This window comes from Chrysochloris asiatica, unplaced genomic scaffold (genome assembly GCF_000296735.1).
Source record: "Chrysochloris asiatica unplaced genomic scaffold, ChrAsi1.0 scaffold00299, whole genome shotgun sequence".
Taxonomy (NCBI): Eukaryota; Metazoa; Chordata; class Mammalia; order Afrosoricida; family Chrysochloridae; genus Chrysochloris; species Chrysochloris asiatica.
Window position 1 is genome coordinate 1,777,033 of NW_006408817.1, and position 16,510 is coordinate 1,793,542.

The following is a 16,510-nucleotide window of genomic DNA, read 5'->3' on the forward strand; positions in this document are numbered from 1 at the left end:
CATGGGCTGCCAAAAGAACAAACAGATCTGTGTTTCAAGAAGTGCAGCCAGAGTGCTCCTTGGGAGTCAGGATGGCCAAACTTCATCTTTCATACTTTGGACATATTGTCAGGAGGGACCAGTCACTGGAGAAGGATATCATGTTTGGTAAAAGGAAGACCCTCAGCAAGATGGATTTGCAAAGTGGCAGTATCATCGGGCTCAAGTGTGACAACAATTGTGAGGTTGGCCCAGGACCAGGCAGTGTTTCGTTCTGTTGTGTATAGAGTCACTATGAGTTGGTACCGACTTGATGGCACCTAACAACAGCAACTACAGTGAGTCAGAACCAACTTGACAGCACTTAACAACAATGTATATATATCTATTTGTAGCTTTAGATAAGTTTCTGGAAGGAGTAAAAACAAGTATCTTTTTCAATCCTTATTTATCCAGATGTTAGAATATTACCTTGTACCCTGGAATGAGAAATAAATTTAATACTATATTGCATTTGGAGAGATAAATAAGAAGATAAAAGTGTATTTATAAAAATTCCATGTGTTACCCATTTGTCATATTTAATGCCATGTATAGCAATTCTGGCTATAAAATGAAAATACTTTTTTTTCTTACATCTGATTTTTTGTGTAATTAACCTTTGAAATCATTAGAAGGAACTGTCAAGAGACTTTAATTTTGTACATATGAATGCAATAAGGCATCTGCTTTTCTCATGCCCCAAATATAAGATTATATTTTAAATACATTTTCAAATCAGCTAAGTTAATGGTTTTGTCAGAAAATATCATTTTTCACTGACTGGATTTTGAAACAATTAAATTTTCTTAGCAACGGCTATGAAACTGCTATGTATAGTTGGAATTTGTTATAATTCTAGCAGAAGAACACTGACCTAGGTAATTTTCAGCATCATTTAATTTTTCTCTTTATGTCTGTGGATATACCTCTTCAGTTCAGCAAAAACAAAACCTTATCAAGATGTTCCTATGCAGGAGTTTTGCACGTAAAGAAGTAATTTACTGATTTGTTTGCATTGTAACATGTGTCTCATGATATTGTGATTCTCATTGGTTTAAAATGCATTCTGTTCATAAAAGAATAATCTTGCAATGGTTTTAAATTAGCTGTTACAGATGGAAAACTACCAGTATATGCTTATAAAAACCCAACAACCTTGTGGTTAACCGCCGAGTACTTACCCTACAGTGCCTCACAAGGACTCCATATATTATTGTTGTTACGTGTTGAGTTGATTATAACTTATACCAACCTTGTATAGGCTTTCCAAGAAATAACTGGTAGGTTTGAATCGCCAACCTTGTGGTTAGCAATCCAGTGCTAATCCTGTGTGCCACACTAGGACTTCATATCGATAGTACTTAAAAGTGCACAGTGCTCAAAGCAGATGCTTTTTGTGTGTGTGAATTGAGTGAAGGTTTCCAAACAAGATCATCAGTTTTGCATTCAATGAACACACTTAGCTTCATCTAAGTAATAACAATCCCCTCTATGGAACAACCTTGCAGTTCAAACTGACCTTTTGGTCAAGTGCTTATCTTACAGTGCCACACCAGAACTGCTAATTTGTATACCTTGTATTTCTTTTTCTTGTCTTCTTGCACTAACTAGGACTTCTAATACAATATTGTATAGAAAATATTGTATAGAAGTGGTGACAGCAGGCACTTTTGTCTTGTTCCTGATTTCCAGAGGAAAGCTCTTGGTCTTTTTCCATTAGGCATTTATGTTGACTATTGACTTTTCATGTATGTCATGAAACATATTGAGGACTTTGCCTTGTATTCCAGCCTACATTAGGGTTTTCATCAAAAAACTCATGTTGAATTTTATCAAATGCTATTTATTTTTTCCCATGGAGATATTCCTTTTTCTTTGTTCTATTGATGTGGTGCATTATGTTGATTGATTTTCTACTTCAGATTCTTTACTTCCATGGAGCAGGTTCTTAGCAGTTTCTACTGTCTAAGTACTGTGCATAATAAGTATTTACTGACATGAAGCAGTTTATAGTATTTCTGTTCATTGAAAAAAGCTTTAGAAATTGTTTAGAGAAAATTAAAGGGTTAGAAATGTAGGAGTCTTAAAGGCATTGTTGTAGTTTGTCAGGAGAGTTGTGAATTTCATATACAAAGCTTTATTTTCTGAATGTGTTGGAAAATCTGTATTTCATCATTTTCTTATTTCTCTATGTTTCTGCATTTCTTTAAACCATTCATTTAAGACATTCCAGTATTCATTTAAAAGAGCAGCACTGGAGGCCTGTGGGTGCTGGCAAATCAGACCCAGGATGTCGAGTTGGTGGTGCCTGTGGGCATGTGGAGTTAGGAGGTGGTAGTGGTTGTCAGGGGTGATAGGAGAAGAAGGAGGTGATGAATCACTTATAAATGGTCTTGAGACAGGACTTGAAGCCTAAATTACAGGAAGGTAAGCAAGTGCTATGCTTTCTTGGGCCTCTACTTTATTAAACAATGTGTAAAAATTGCCATAAAGCACAAACAATTGAAATACTTTATATATTACAGTGGTTACTATAAAAATTGGGTTGAATTGGATCCAGAAAGTTCCAGAGTACTCAAATGTGTAGACACCAATCTGCAGACATAGAGAACTTCAAAAAACCAATCGAGAGCAATATGCAGAGGGAAAGGTGACAATGACTTTCCCAAGAAAGAAGACATCTGTCAAGTCTATGACATAAAAATGTTCAAGTGAAAACAAAAAGAATCAACAAAAACACCAGAAAATGGAGATGGTGGCAGTACCAGTGAAACACCTTAACCTCCGAAGCAAAGGTGCTACTGGTGAAAATGAGAAGACAGTTTTTGAATAGAGTTGAAGCAGAAGTAAAGATCCTGAAGAACTAAAAACATGGCTTGTAGACAACTGGAACTTAGTTATCAGGCAAAAGCAGCTCTTTTATCTTTGGGCCAAGAAGAATGTGGATTTCATTCTAGAAGATTATGCAAATTACAAGTAATCTTGAGGAAACGTACATAATAAGGATGCTATAATGAAGTTGTGTCAGGGACAAAGGAATACTTCAATAAAATGTTGAGCACTCAGCTACTCTACAAATTTGAGATATTGCAGTATGTTGAAATCCTTGCAGATCACCTGTGTGCCAGGTGTTGTTGGAGCAATGATAGCTGATACATCTCTGAAAGAGAAAAGCCTTGCTTTATTATTGAAGTATCATAATAATTTTCAAAAGTATCAGGCAAAGAATTCTGCCATTTTGTTAAGTGCCAGTGTTGAAGTGGCTTTTCATGAGTTACATGGAAGGATATATAAAACTGCTAAGACACATTTGGATCTCTGTAAACACTTTTTTGTTGTTATTCTTCTTCTCTTGTATAAATGATGGATTTTGAAAATGTTAGCATAAAACACAATTGATGTATGTTTGTATTCTATTTAATTTTAAACAGAGAAAATAAAAGGGGGTATTTTATTAAGTGTCATTGAGTCAATTCTGACTCATAGCAACCTGTAAAGGGTTTCTGAGTAATGGCTATGTTGTTGTTGTTGTTGTTAGGTGCCATCAAGTCGGTACCGACTCATAGTGACCTTATTAGCACAGTAGAATGAAATACTACCCGATCCTGGGAGTGGCTATAGCTCCTTAAAAAGCAAGAAAACAAATCATTAATATTGATACTTAGTAGCAGCATAGTCAGGTCTACTGAAAATAGCTTTCATTTTTAGTTACTATGAAATGTTCAGACTGTGATGGTAACTAGTGCAGTACCTTCAAAGGAGACAACTTACTTGATTTCTTGTTACCATATGGTCTTGAATAATCATGAACTGACTGTCCATGAAAATATTAAAGGAAGTTGATAATTTTCCATCCTTAGTGAAGACCTAATGAGAAATGACTTGAAATAATAGAAAACAAATTTAGACTTTCCTGAGAAACAACTTTATAATGATAACATGATTATGGACTCCTCTCATTGGAAACTTGGAAATAGATAGATGAATTAGCTAGATAAGTTTACTTTCAATTTTTAATTTCTTGGTTTTTATGTTATTGAACAAAGTTTATAGAATCAATCTTTTTTTTTTGAAATGTACTTTATGTTTTAATAAAAAATTTATAAAGACATGTCAGATTTACTCTTTTTAGCTACATACAATGCAAAATGCACAAGGTGGAAAGAAAGAAGAATGGTGAGTAGATGGAAATATGGTCTTGGTGATAGAAACAGTACCAGAGATTGCATGATAGAATGATAGAATTATACAAGACCAATGACTTATTCATTGCAAATACCTTTTTTTTTTTTTTTTTCTACAACAACATACATTGCAGCTATGTACTTAGATCCCACAAAACAGAATGCATAGGGATCTGATTAACTACATCTGTAGAAAAGACAATGGAGACACTCAATATCTGTAGTGAGTCCAAGGCCAGGGGTTGACTCTGAAACACACCATTCATTGCTCCTATGCAGATTTAAGCAGCCATGGAATCTGAAGCTGAAAAAATTTAAAACAAGTCCACAAGAAACAAACTTTGGTCTTGATTATATCCTACCTGAATTTAGATTCTTCCAAGAAGAGATTTGATACATTAGACATAATTGACTGAAGAGCAGAAAAGTTTGTGGGATGACATAAATGAAAAAACCACCAGCAGTAGTTTAGGGTCCCTATTGACTCACATCCTGTTTTTTTTTTTTTGTTTTTTTTTTTAATTTTAAATCACTATTTTAGCAGGGAAGAGATGGCAGATCATTTTGCTTTGCATCTCTCCAGTAGTGTTGTAAAGAGCCCTGGTAACATAGTGAAATACAGCCTGGGTTGCTAGCCACAAGGTCAGTAGTTCAGATATACCAGTCATCTGTGGGAGAAAGATGAGGCTTTCTGCCCCCATAAGATTTATAGCCTAGGAAATTCTATACAGGGTCACTATGAATTGGAACTGACTCCATGGCATACTATCACCTCCTCCAGTGGTGCTGTGGAGTCTGATGTGGCACTGTAGGGTAAATACTGGACTACTAACTGCAAGACTGGGGATTCAAACCCACCAGCCTCCTCTCATAAACACTATACAGCATTGTTATGAATTGGAACTCACTCGACAGTACTTAACAACAATAATGGCGCAGTACGATAAGCACTGAACTACTAACTCAGCAGTTCAAACTCACCAGCTGGTCCTTGGAAACCCTATAAGTCAAAACCAATTCAATGGCACTTATGAGACAAAGTTTGGCCTTCCTGCCCTCCAAGGAGCACTCTGGCTGCACTTCTTCCAACACAGATCTGTTTCTTTTGGCAGCCCATGGCACTTTGAGTATTCTCCTCCCAACACCATAACTCAAATGCATCAATTCTTCTACGGTCTTCCTTTTTCACTGTCCAGCTTTCTCATGCATATAAGGTTATTGAAAATACCATGGCTTGGGTCAGGTTCACTTTAGTCCTCAAGCTGACGTCTTTGCTCTTCAATGCTTTAAAAAGTTCCTGTGCAGTAGATTTGCCTAATGCAATATATCCTCTGATGTCTTGACTGCTGCTTCTGTGAGTGTTGATGGTTGATCCAAGAAGAATGAAGTCCTTGACAACTTCAATCTTTTCTCCATTGGTAAGTATGTTGTTTATTGGTCCCATAGTGAGGAGTTTTGTTTTCTTTACATTGAGATGCAATCCATACCAAAGGCTGTGGTCTTTGATCTTCATCAATAAGTATTTTAAATCTCTTGATTTTTAGCAAGCAAGGTTGTATCATCTGCATATTGCAGGTGGTTAATGAGTCTTCCTTCAATCCTGCTGCCACAATCTCTATTTGCAAGTGACAAGGTACTATATCAGTGATAAGGTATGGTACCTTATCACTTGCAAATAGAGATTGTTTTACTTTTTCTTTTCCAATTTGTTATTAAGTGCTGTCAAGTTGGTTCCGACCCATAGTGACCCTGTAAAGGTTTTGGAGGAGCAGCTAGTGAGCTTGAACCACCAACCTTGCAGTTCAAAGGGCTTTGGAGTCTGGCATATTAAACCACAGTGCCACACCAGGACTAGAAACCCTTTATTTCTCTTTCTTGCCTTATTGCTCTGACTGGGACTAGGACTTCCAGTACAATATTGAATAAGAGTTTTGATAGAAGCCTCTCAGTGGTTAACACTGATTGTAAGGTTGACTGTTGATTTCAAATATATCTCTTTGTGTTGAAGAATTTCCCTTCTCTTATTTTGCTGAGTTTTTATCAGTGAGCCACACTTACAAAATTTCAAGACTTGCTGTAAATAAATTGTTTGGGTAATGAAGTGTGACAGTTGACTGATTTATGTGACAGAGACAATGTTCTATATTCACACACTCTTTGGTTTCCATTCTGAGTTTACAAGGAGATACTTATTGTTACTACATGCTGTTGAGTCAGTTCCAACTCAGCAATCCTGTATAGGGTTTCCAAGGAATGGCTGGTGGGTTTGAACTGCCAACCTTGTGGTTAGCAGCCCAGTGCTTATCCTACAGTGCCAGATATATGCAAAAATTCCTTTGCATATAGATGGGGCCAGTAGACTACTTATGGCCAGTGAATTATGGGGCAAAGTGATATGTGGAGCTTCCAGATTTATCCCCTAAATGTCTAGGAAGATATCACTTTGTATTTCTCCTTCTTCCCCATGTTTATCTTTCTCTTTCCTCCCCCTCTATCTACTTCCTTCCTCCCTCTTTCTATCCCCACAAACCCTTTGGACTCATTGGTGGGGTGAATTCAGAGGATCTGGTGGGGAACTGAGAGTCTTAGGAGATTATAATGGCTTTACAACATGGAGTCCAGATGGGACACTCTACTGGATAAGGACTGGACTGCTAATCCCAAGATCTGTGGTTCAAACCCAACAGCCATACCTTGAAAACCCTAAACAGGGTAGCTATGAGTCAGAACTGACTTGATGACACTTAATAACAACAAGTTGCACGAAGCCTGTCTCCCCAAATCACTGCTTTAAGATATATGCAGGAAATCCACCTGGCCAGAATCATTTACGTAGATGAGTGATTACAACAAATGAAGCTGTGTTATAATAAGATACTGAGATTTCTTTGAGTCTTTCTTACTATGTTAACCTATCCTGATAATAAAATCCAAGATTAATATAATCTTGGTGTTTATTTAATGACACACATTTTCTGGGGTGATGCACATTCTGTAGTGAAGTGCTAAAATTCAACATCACACTATAACTTGCTGAGAGGACATATATATATATATACTGGATTGTAGACTCCTGCTGTTGTTGTTAAGTGTCATCAAGTCGGTTCCAACCTATGATGACCCTGTATAGGGTTTCTGTGGAGTGGCTGGTGAGCTTGAACCTCCAACTTTGCTGTTCAAACCGACTTTGCAGTATAGCACATTAACCCACAGTGCCACAAAACAATATTCTCATTACTAGTGTTCTTCAGCCTCTTTTCCAGCAATAAAGAAAAGATCTTTTATTACATTAAAAAAATATTTTTTTTATTAGACTCTGAAGAACAAGGACCCACAGATGTTTTGTCATAGGGATAAGGAAAAATAAAGGAGATTTCTGCTGTATGACTGAGAAACAACTTTAGTTGGTACTGAAGAAAGTGTTTATAATGACTACCCTGATTATTTCATCATGGTAATCATAGATCCTCTTTGGAGGAGTACAAGTATACAATGACCATGGATTTTGATTGGCTGAGATCAGCTAGATTGTGCCCATCTGGGATGTCTCATGCTGTTGCAGTTGGACAGTGATTGGGGCTTGTACAAATCATATTTTTAGAAAGATCAGTACAAGAACAGTTCCTATGAAGTGGAGGTTAAAAATGTTACAAATGTTCAACTTTCTAAACTGCTATACCACTTTGTCATTGTTATCAACTCCTTCTCCTCTCTTCTGTACTTTCCCTCCCATTTTAGGATTCCATAATCCATTGCAACATCTCACACAACTTGTGAACTGCCAAGAAAATGACTCACACAATTGTGGAGGATTTTCCTCACTCACGTGGTTGCAGGGACTGACAAACCGAAATCCTTAGGTCAGATGACAGCCTGCTGGCTCACAGGGTTGTGGAAGCTAGAAAATTAGGTCAAAGATAGGATATTGCTTCAAGTTCCAACAATGGAAATCAGGGAAAAACTACCTAGATGTAGAATCTAGAACAAGAGAGATAACTTTGCTAGAGCATTCATACATTTTGGATGCAGACCATTTTTTCAAAACAACTTAGGGTGATGACTTGAGTTATACTATTTAGTAACACAGTTCAAGATACAGCCTACCCTAATCCTGCCTCATTAACGTAACAGACAACTCAGTCTAAAATGGGAACATAACCACAGGCATACAGGCTAGGATTTACAATACATCAACCAATGGAGGGATAGAAGGGCCATATATAGTAATTCATTACACTGCAGGACTGCAGTCATCTCAAAAACTGCTTCATTTACATGTCTAGAGACCCTAATGGAAACTGTGAGCTCTCACATGTGGTCTTTCCCCGTGTACTGAGTTTATTTACAGTATGGTGGTTGGGTTCCCAGGGTAAGCATCTTGAGAGAGAGAGCCAGGAGGAAAGTGTATAATCCAGCCTTAGAAGGCATGCAGTTTACCTTCTGCTACATGTTATTTGTTAGAAGCAAGTCACTAAATCAAGTTGGAGGTGAATTAAACTCCTGTTGAGGCAGGAGTTGACATAATTTAGAACCACCACACTGTTTTAGCTAATAGTTATTGAGCCCTCACCATCTTTAGAATAAATCATACATAGGACTTGAAAATATTGTGTACGCGGCAGAAACTTAGCCACATTTGAATTTTATGTATGCATGCATGTGTTATGTCTGTGTACTTTTAAGTGAGTTCAGTAAGAAATTTATTAAAAATAATTATTTTAATATTTTTAAACTTATTCTTTTATTCAGAATGTCCTTTCCTTAGAAGAAAGTAACTCTGCATTTGAACCACAGACTTCTAAAATGCCTAAATAAAGTTTGTATCTACTCATATGAATCAGCTATATTTGTGATTTTTCTTTTAATGTGAAGATATCCAAGCTTCCTTTTGCAACAAATTTAAAAACGAAACTAATTCATTGGGTTTATTCTGACTCTTGAAACCCATGTGTTACAGAGCAGAACTATACTCTTTACAATTTTTAGTGGCTGAGATCTTTTGGAAAATATCAGCAGACCTTTCCTTAGGCAGTCTCAGGTGGAGTCAAACTGCCAACCATTAAGTTAGTAGCTGAGTACTTAACCATTTGTACCATACTCCATTTACTAAAGCAAGGGGCTTCGCAACACCGTAAGTTAGTGCTGTTCAATAGAACTTAATGAGATGATAGACGCGTTCTCTGTGCCCTTTGCTAATAGTAGCCACTTGGCACATAGAGCTATTGATCATTTGAAATATGGTGCTTTAATGCAACTAAAACACTGATTTAAGTTCCACCACTTGCCTGTCAGTTTGTCATACTGTAGTGGCTTGCTTGTTGCTGTGATGATGGAAGCTATGCCATGGGTATTTTACATACCAGCAGGGTCACTCATGGTAGACAAGTTTCAGCTAAGCTTCCAGAGGGGACAGACTAGGAAGAAAAAGAGACAGACTACTTCTGAATTTAGTCACTGAAAACCTAATGAATAGCAGTAAACACTGTCAGCACCAGAATATTGAATATTGAAACATGATGAAGAGCACCAAAATATTGTCAGATACAGTGCCAGAAGATAAGCCCCTCAGGTTGGATGGCACTCACAGTATGACTGGGGAAGAGCTGCCTCCTCAAAGTAAAGTTGACTGAGAAGATGTGAATGGAGTAAAGTTTTCGAGACCTACATTTGCTGATGAGGCACAACTCAAAATGAAGAGAAAAGACTGTAGACATTAATAATCAGAACATGGAATATACAAAATATGAATCTAGAAAAATTGGAAAATGTCATAAATGAAATAGAACACATAAACATGAATATCCTAAGCATTCGTCAGATGAAATGAACTGCTGTTGGCCATTTTGAATATGACAATCCCATGGTTTACTATGTTGGGAATGACAAATTGAAGAAGAATGGTGTCACGTTTACAAACAGAAAGAACATATCAAGATCAATCATGAAGTACAATGCTGTCTGTAATAGGAAAATATCCATATGCCTACAAAGAAGACGAGTTAGTACAACTAATATTTAAATTTACGTCCACTAAAACCAGTAATGATAAAATTGAACAATTCTAACAACTTCTTCAGTCTAAAATTGGTCAAACATTCAATTAAGATGTGTTGATAATTACTGGCAATTGGAAGGCAAAGGTTGAAACAAAGAGGAAGGATCAGTGGTCAGAAAATATAGCCTTGGTGATAGAAACGATGCTGGAGAGTTCATGATAGAATTTTGCAAGACTGGTGACTTCTTCATTGCAAATACCTTTTTTAAACAACATAAAAGATGGTTATACAGATGGACCTCACCAGATAGAATAAACAAAATTCAAATTGACTACATCTGTAAAAAGAGACAGTGGAAAAACTCAGTATCATCAGCCAAAAATGGGCAGGGGCAGACTGTGGAATAGACATCAGTTCATACGCAAGTTTGGGCTAGAACTGAAGAAAATTAAAACAAGTACACAAGAGTCAAAATATGACCTTGATCATATCCCACCTGATTTTAGAGGTCATCTGAAGAACAAATTTGATGAATTAGACACTAAAGACAGAAAACCAGAAGAGTTGTAGATGACATCAAGAATATCATACAGGAAGAAAGCAAAAGGTCATTAAGAAGACAAGAAAGAAGAAAAAGACCAAAATGGATGTCAGAAGAGACTTTGAAACATGCTAACCAGTGTAGACATGATAAAGTAAATGGAAGAAATGAGGAGGTAAAAGAGCTGAATAGAAAACTTCAAAGGACAGCTTTAGAAGACAAAATCAAATATTATAATGAAATGTGAAAAGACCTGGAGTTAGAAAACCAAAAGGGAAGCACATGATCAGCATTTCTCAAGCTGAGGGAACTGAACAAAAAATTCAAGTCTCAACTTGAAATATTGAAGGAGTCTATGTAGCGTAGTGGTTACGAATTGGGCTGCTAATCTCATGGTCAGCAGATCAAAACTACCAGCTGTTCTGCGGGAGAAAGATGAGGCTTTCACTCCCATAAAGATTTATAGCCTCGGAAACCCTATGCACGGTCGCTATGAGTCAGAACTGACTCTATGGCACATAACAACAACAACATGGGCAAAATATTGAATGATGCAAAAAGCATAAAAATGATGCAGAAAGCATGGAAGAAATACACAGAGTCACTCTACCAAAAAGAGATGGTTGACATTCAACCATTTCAAGAGGTGACATATGACACTGAAGAAGGAACTTCAGTGTGCATTGAAGGCATTGACAAAGAACAAGGCACCAGAAATCAATGGCATACAAATTGAAAACTTTTAACAAACTGATGCAGCATTGGAGGTACTCACTCATCTATGCCAAGAAATTTGGAAGACAGCTACCTGGCCAACTGACTAGACAAGATCCATATTTGTGCCCTTTCCAAAGAGAGATGACCCAATGGAAAGCAGAAATCTTTGGACAATGTGAGTAATAACGCATGTAAGTAAAATTTTGCTAAAGAATAATACAAAAATGTTTACAGTCATACACTGACAGAACATCCAGAGGTTTAAATTGGATTCAGAAGAGGACATGGAATGAGGGATATCATTGCTGACGTCAAAAGGATCTTGGCTTAAAGCATAGACTACCAGAAAGCTATTTGTTGTTGGTGGTGGTAAGTGCTACTCATAGTGACCCTATATAGGCTATCCAAGGAGCAACTGGTGAATTTGAACCACTGACCTTCTGTTCAAATTGACCTTGTGGTCCAGTGCATTATCCCACAGTGCCACACCAGATGTTTACCTGTGCTGTATTGACTACTCAGAGGCTTTCGATTGTGTGGAACATGACAAACTATGAACAACATTGTGAATTATAAGTATTCTGGAATACTTAATTGTGCTCCCGAGGAACCTGTACATAGACCAAAAGGCAGTTGTTTGAACACCGAATGGTTTAAAATTAGGAAAGTTGTGCACCAGGGTTGCATTCTTTCAATATACTTACTCAATCTGTATGCTGAGGCTGAGCACATAATCTGGTAAACTAGATTAAAAGAAGAGCATGGCATCAGGTTTGAAGGGAGACTCCTTAACAACCTACAACATGCAGATGCAGATGCAGATGCTACAACCTTGCTTGCTGAAAGCAAAGAGGACTTAAAATACTTAACTGATGGAGATCAGAGACCACAGCCTTCTGTATGGTTTGCACCTCACTGTAAAGAAAGCAAAAATTCTCACCACTGACTAATAAACAACAGCCATATAAGTGAAGAAAAGTTTGAGGTTGTCAAAGACTTCATTTTGCTTGTGTCAACCATTAACACTTATGGAAGCAGCAGTCAAGTAATCCAACGACATATTGCATTAGGCAAATCTGCAGAAGACCTCTTTAAAGTGTTGAAGAGCAAAGATGTCAGTTTGAGGACTAAGATGTGCCTGACCCAAGCCATGGTGTTTTTATGCATATTTTCTTCATATGCATGTGAAAGTTGGACATTGAATAAGGAAGACCTTAGAAGAATTGTTGCACTTGAGTTATGGTGTTGGAGGAAAATATTAAAAGTACCATGGACTACCAAAAGAACAAACCAATCTGTGTTGGAAGAAGTACAGCCAGAATGTTCCTTGGATGCCCAGACTTTATCTCTTATACTGATGTTGGGAGCGATTTGAGCTAAAGGTCTCAGACTTGGGGGTAGTTTAACTGAAGGACTGCAACTGAACAGTTGTGGTCCAGAAAATTGGGCTGCTCTCAGGTCAAGTTGCCCCCCTGAAGAATTTGCAGGGCTTCCTCAGGGGATAGGGAACTTGCAAGGCTTTTTTCTTGTATGACCTTCAGTTCAAGTCTGCAAAAACATCTCGCTGCCCTACCTCTGTTTCCCTAGCAGTTATAGTCTTCTGATAAAGTCCTGATTACTGCTTGCATCAACACAAGATGTTTTTGCACTCTTTTCCCTGCCCCCAGTACCTCCTTTGATATATAATACACGTGCTGAATCTAGGTCTGAGTCACAGTATCTCCATTAGAGTGCTGTGTCCCACCTGGTCTTAACTTTACTATTTTCATTTTGTGTCTTGTGTCTTCCTTTTTTTCTACTCTCCTGTCGCCCCTACTCGGGTTTAATCTCTCCATATGGGTCACAGAGTATAGCTATTGTCAGATGCGACATACTACAGGCATGTTATCAGGAGGGACCAGTCCCTGGAGAGGGATATCTTGTTTGGTAAAGTGGACCATCAGAGAAAAAGAAGACCCTCAATGAGATGGTTTGACACAGTGGCAGCAGCAGCAATAGGCTCAAACATAACAATTGTGAGGATGGCACAGGACCAAGCAGTGTTTTGTTGTTGTGCATAGGGTCCTTATGAGTCGACACCTACTCAATGGCACTTAACAACAATAACAACAAATGAACTGATTTAAAAATTTTAAATTCTCAGATGACTAGTGGCTTTGGTATTGTACCTCACAGCCTTAGATGGTAAGAAATTTTCAGGATATGTGATATATTATAAATCTTTCTATTAGCTCAGCAATCTAAATATGTTGTTGTTGTTATTAAGTGCCATCATGTCAATTCCGGCCCATAGCAACCCTATATAGGGTTTCTGAGGAGCAGCTGGTGAGATTGAACCACCAATCTTACACTTCAGGAGGCTTTGCAGTATGACGCATTAACCCACATCACCATACCAGGACTCCAATCTAAATATAAAACCAACCTATTGTCCAAATTTGATACATTCTGTATGATCCTTACTGCATTCAAGTCAATTCTGCCTCATAGTGACCTAATAGGTCAGATAGAACTTCCCCATAGGAAACCCCATAGAGTTTCCAAGACTCATTTTTAGGGGAGCAGACTACAACATCTTTCTCCTGTAGAGCAGCTAGTAGATTCGAAACCTCAGCCTTTTGGTTAGCAGCTGAGTGCTTAACCACTGCACCACCAGGGCTCCCTTTTATATGTCATAAACATTACCAGAAAGTCATCTCATTTTAATGTATTGTTTAATTGGTGACAGTTACAGTGGAGTACTAGTCAGTGTTCTTTACTAGTACAAGTTGACATGAGGACCCATGTTAAATTAGTAGCTTTCAGAAAAAGAACTGGTGTGCTCAAACTGTTGACCTTGCAGGTAACAGCCAGTGCGTAACGCAGTATGCCACCACGACTCCTTAAAAATAGCATACAAGATAACAAATGCTAGCGTGGACGTTTTCTCCAAAGTGTATAAGTGTGCTCTTTAATGCTGTAAAGTACATTTAAACAAGATTTGTATTCATTTCTGAAGTTCTTCATTGGGAAGCCTTTGGGATGTGGTAGAGCTGACAACTTTGTGAGTGCCCGGTCTTTCCTTTGATCTCTATTACTTTTGTGGTAGTGCTTGGGATCTTGGGAAGCCATTGACTATTATGAGGACTGATGTTTAAAGGACTTCAAATCAGGAACTGAGTTGTGTAATGGAAGGAGAGTTTGATTAGGGCCCAAAAATCTGGACTATGTTTTCTATTCTCAGTAATTGGTTTTGTGAATTTAAACTTTCTGTGTCTCCATTTCTCCTACAGTAAACTGAGAGGCATAGACTTATAATCTTTAATGTTTCACAGAGCATTAAAAGTCTGTGGTTGCCAATCCCTCTATTTCACTCAGTTTTGGTTTCTTAATTTTTTTTCAGCCATAACATTTATTATTCACAGATGCAATGTTAGACATGAGAACCGGGCCCACCTGTGTCAACATCATTTAAATCGTTTCAAGATATTCTTGTTCAGGAAAATAGGACTTCAAATTAATAAATAACTTCACTGTTTGCTTTAGAAAATTCTTGCAAATCAATTTATCAGGACAAACAGTTTGCTCATCTGGGCAAACAGCTCTTTTATTAGAACAATATATTGCGCACCTGAGCAAATAACTTGACATGTATGTAGAAGAATGACATGCATCGTGGTTTTGTTAATGCATCTGCTACAAATGCTGTTTTCTTTTACTGGCTAACCAAGTGAGAAAAATATCTCAGTATCTGAATCTAGATGTTTTTCCAGAATGGCATGAGACATTACCTATTTTATATAGTGTGTGAGGTTCATTACAGGAATATCAGTGACATTGTAGACATTGGGTTAATTATAATAAGGCGGGTAAGCAAAATCAATCTTCTTTGTCAAACATAGTGTACAATTTTATATAAACAAACATTTGTCTGTAATGTTCTAAGAAATTAAATTTTTGTAACTTGCATAGTCTTAAAGTTATAGGTTAAAATAAAGCCTTTGTAATTTGAAATAGCGTATGAGATTCCCTAGCATTTACTTACCCAGCATTTAAGAGCAACATAAAACAATTGCTTGACAAAAGATTGTATGTTCAACTTTGAACTTAAAACACTTGAGTCTTTTCCTTGAGTGTTCTTCACTCTTTGTGCTCTAAAACCACCAGGCGGAAACACTTCTTAACCTACCATATTTTTGATTTTCTGAATTCTTGACCTTCATCAAAGTAATTTTTCTCAGTATTTCTAAGGACCTGCATTACCCAGGTGTTCGCTCTTTAAATTCTGTAAATAGTCTTAGTCTTTGCCTTTATCAAGGAACTGAATGACTCTAACACAGAGCTCTCAATAGCATACCACATACAACATATTTCCTTTAAAAATCCTTTCTAATGATGATTTCAGAGGTAAAGATCAACATTTTAAATGTTCTTACAGATTTTAGATCATTTGGATGATTGTTGTTATGTGCTGTGGAGTCGGTTCCAACTCATAGCGACCCTGCACTTCCAACCCTGTAAATCTTTACAGGAGCAGAAAGTCTCATCTTTCTCCCACGGAAGAGCTGGTAGTTTCAAACTGCTGACTAGTAGCCCGATTCGTAACCACTGCGCTACCAGAGCTTCCTTGGATGATTAGAGAGTGATATATATTGATGAATACTCCTAAAATACAGGAGAACATAGTGAGCAGCCTGAAAGTCCTTCAGGGTCAGGGCTGGATGGTAAGATGACATGGTAATACATAGCAGCAATGGTACACTTTGAGCACTCGGGGTACCCTGCCTTGTTGGTGGATGCTCCTGCTGATTAGTCTGACTTCTCACTATCACCCCACACTTTTTTTTAAGTGGTGGTTGAGTGGCACTTCTAGCCTACTTATTCATCATTTCACACTTGCCCTGTAGTTCTTTGGACTACACCAGGGTTTGCTTTTCTTGAAATGGTCCTCACTGTCATGACTTCTGACTGTGTATAAATAAAAACTGTTCACCTCTATCTTTCTCCCTGCAAAGCCTTGTTGAACTTTAACCTCAACTGGGAAATCCTTTCCCTGCCTTTTTTTTTTTTTT

General features: G+C 37.5%; 1 protein-coding gene and 1 pseudogene across 3 annotated transcripts in view; both read left to right on the forward strand.

Annotated features, from left to right (window-relative positions):
- Positions 1–16,510, forward strand: part of BICD1 (bicaudal D homolog 1 (Drosophila)) — a 333,025-nt gene that overhangs the window by 129,454 nt on the left and 187,061 nt on the right. The gene's annotated exons all lie outside the window — the stretch shown is intronic.
- Positions 2,409–3,385, forward strand: LOC102828377 (annotated as a pseudogene).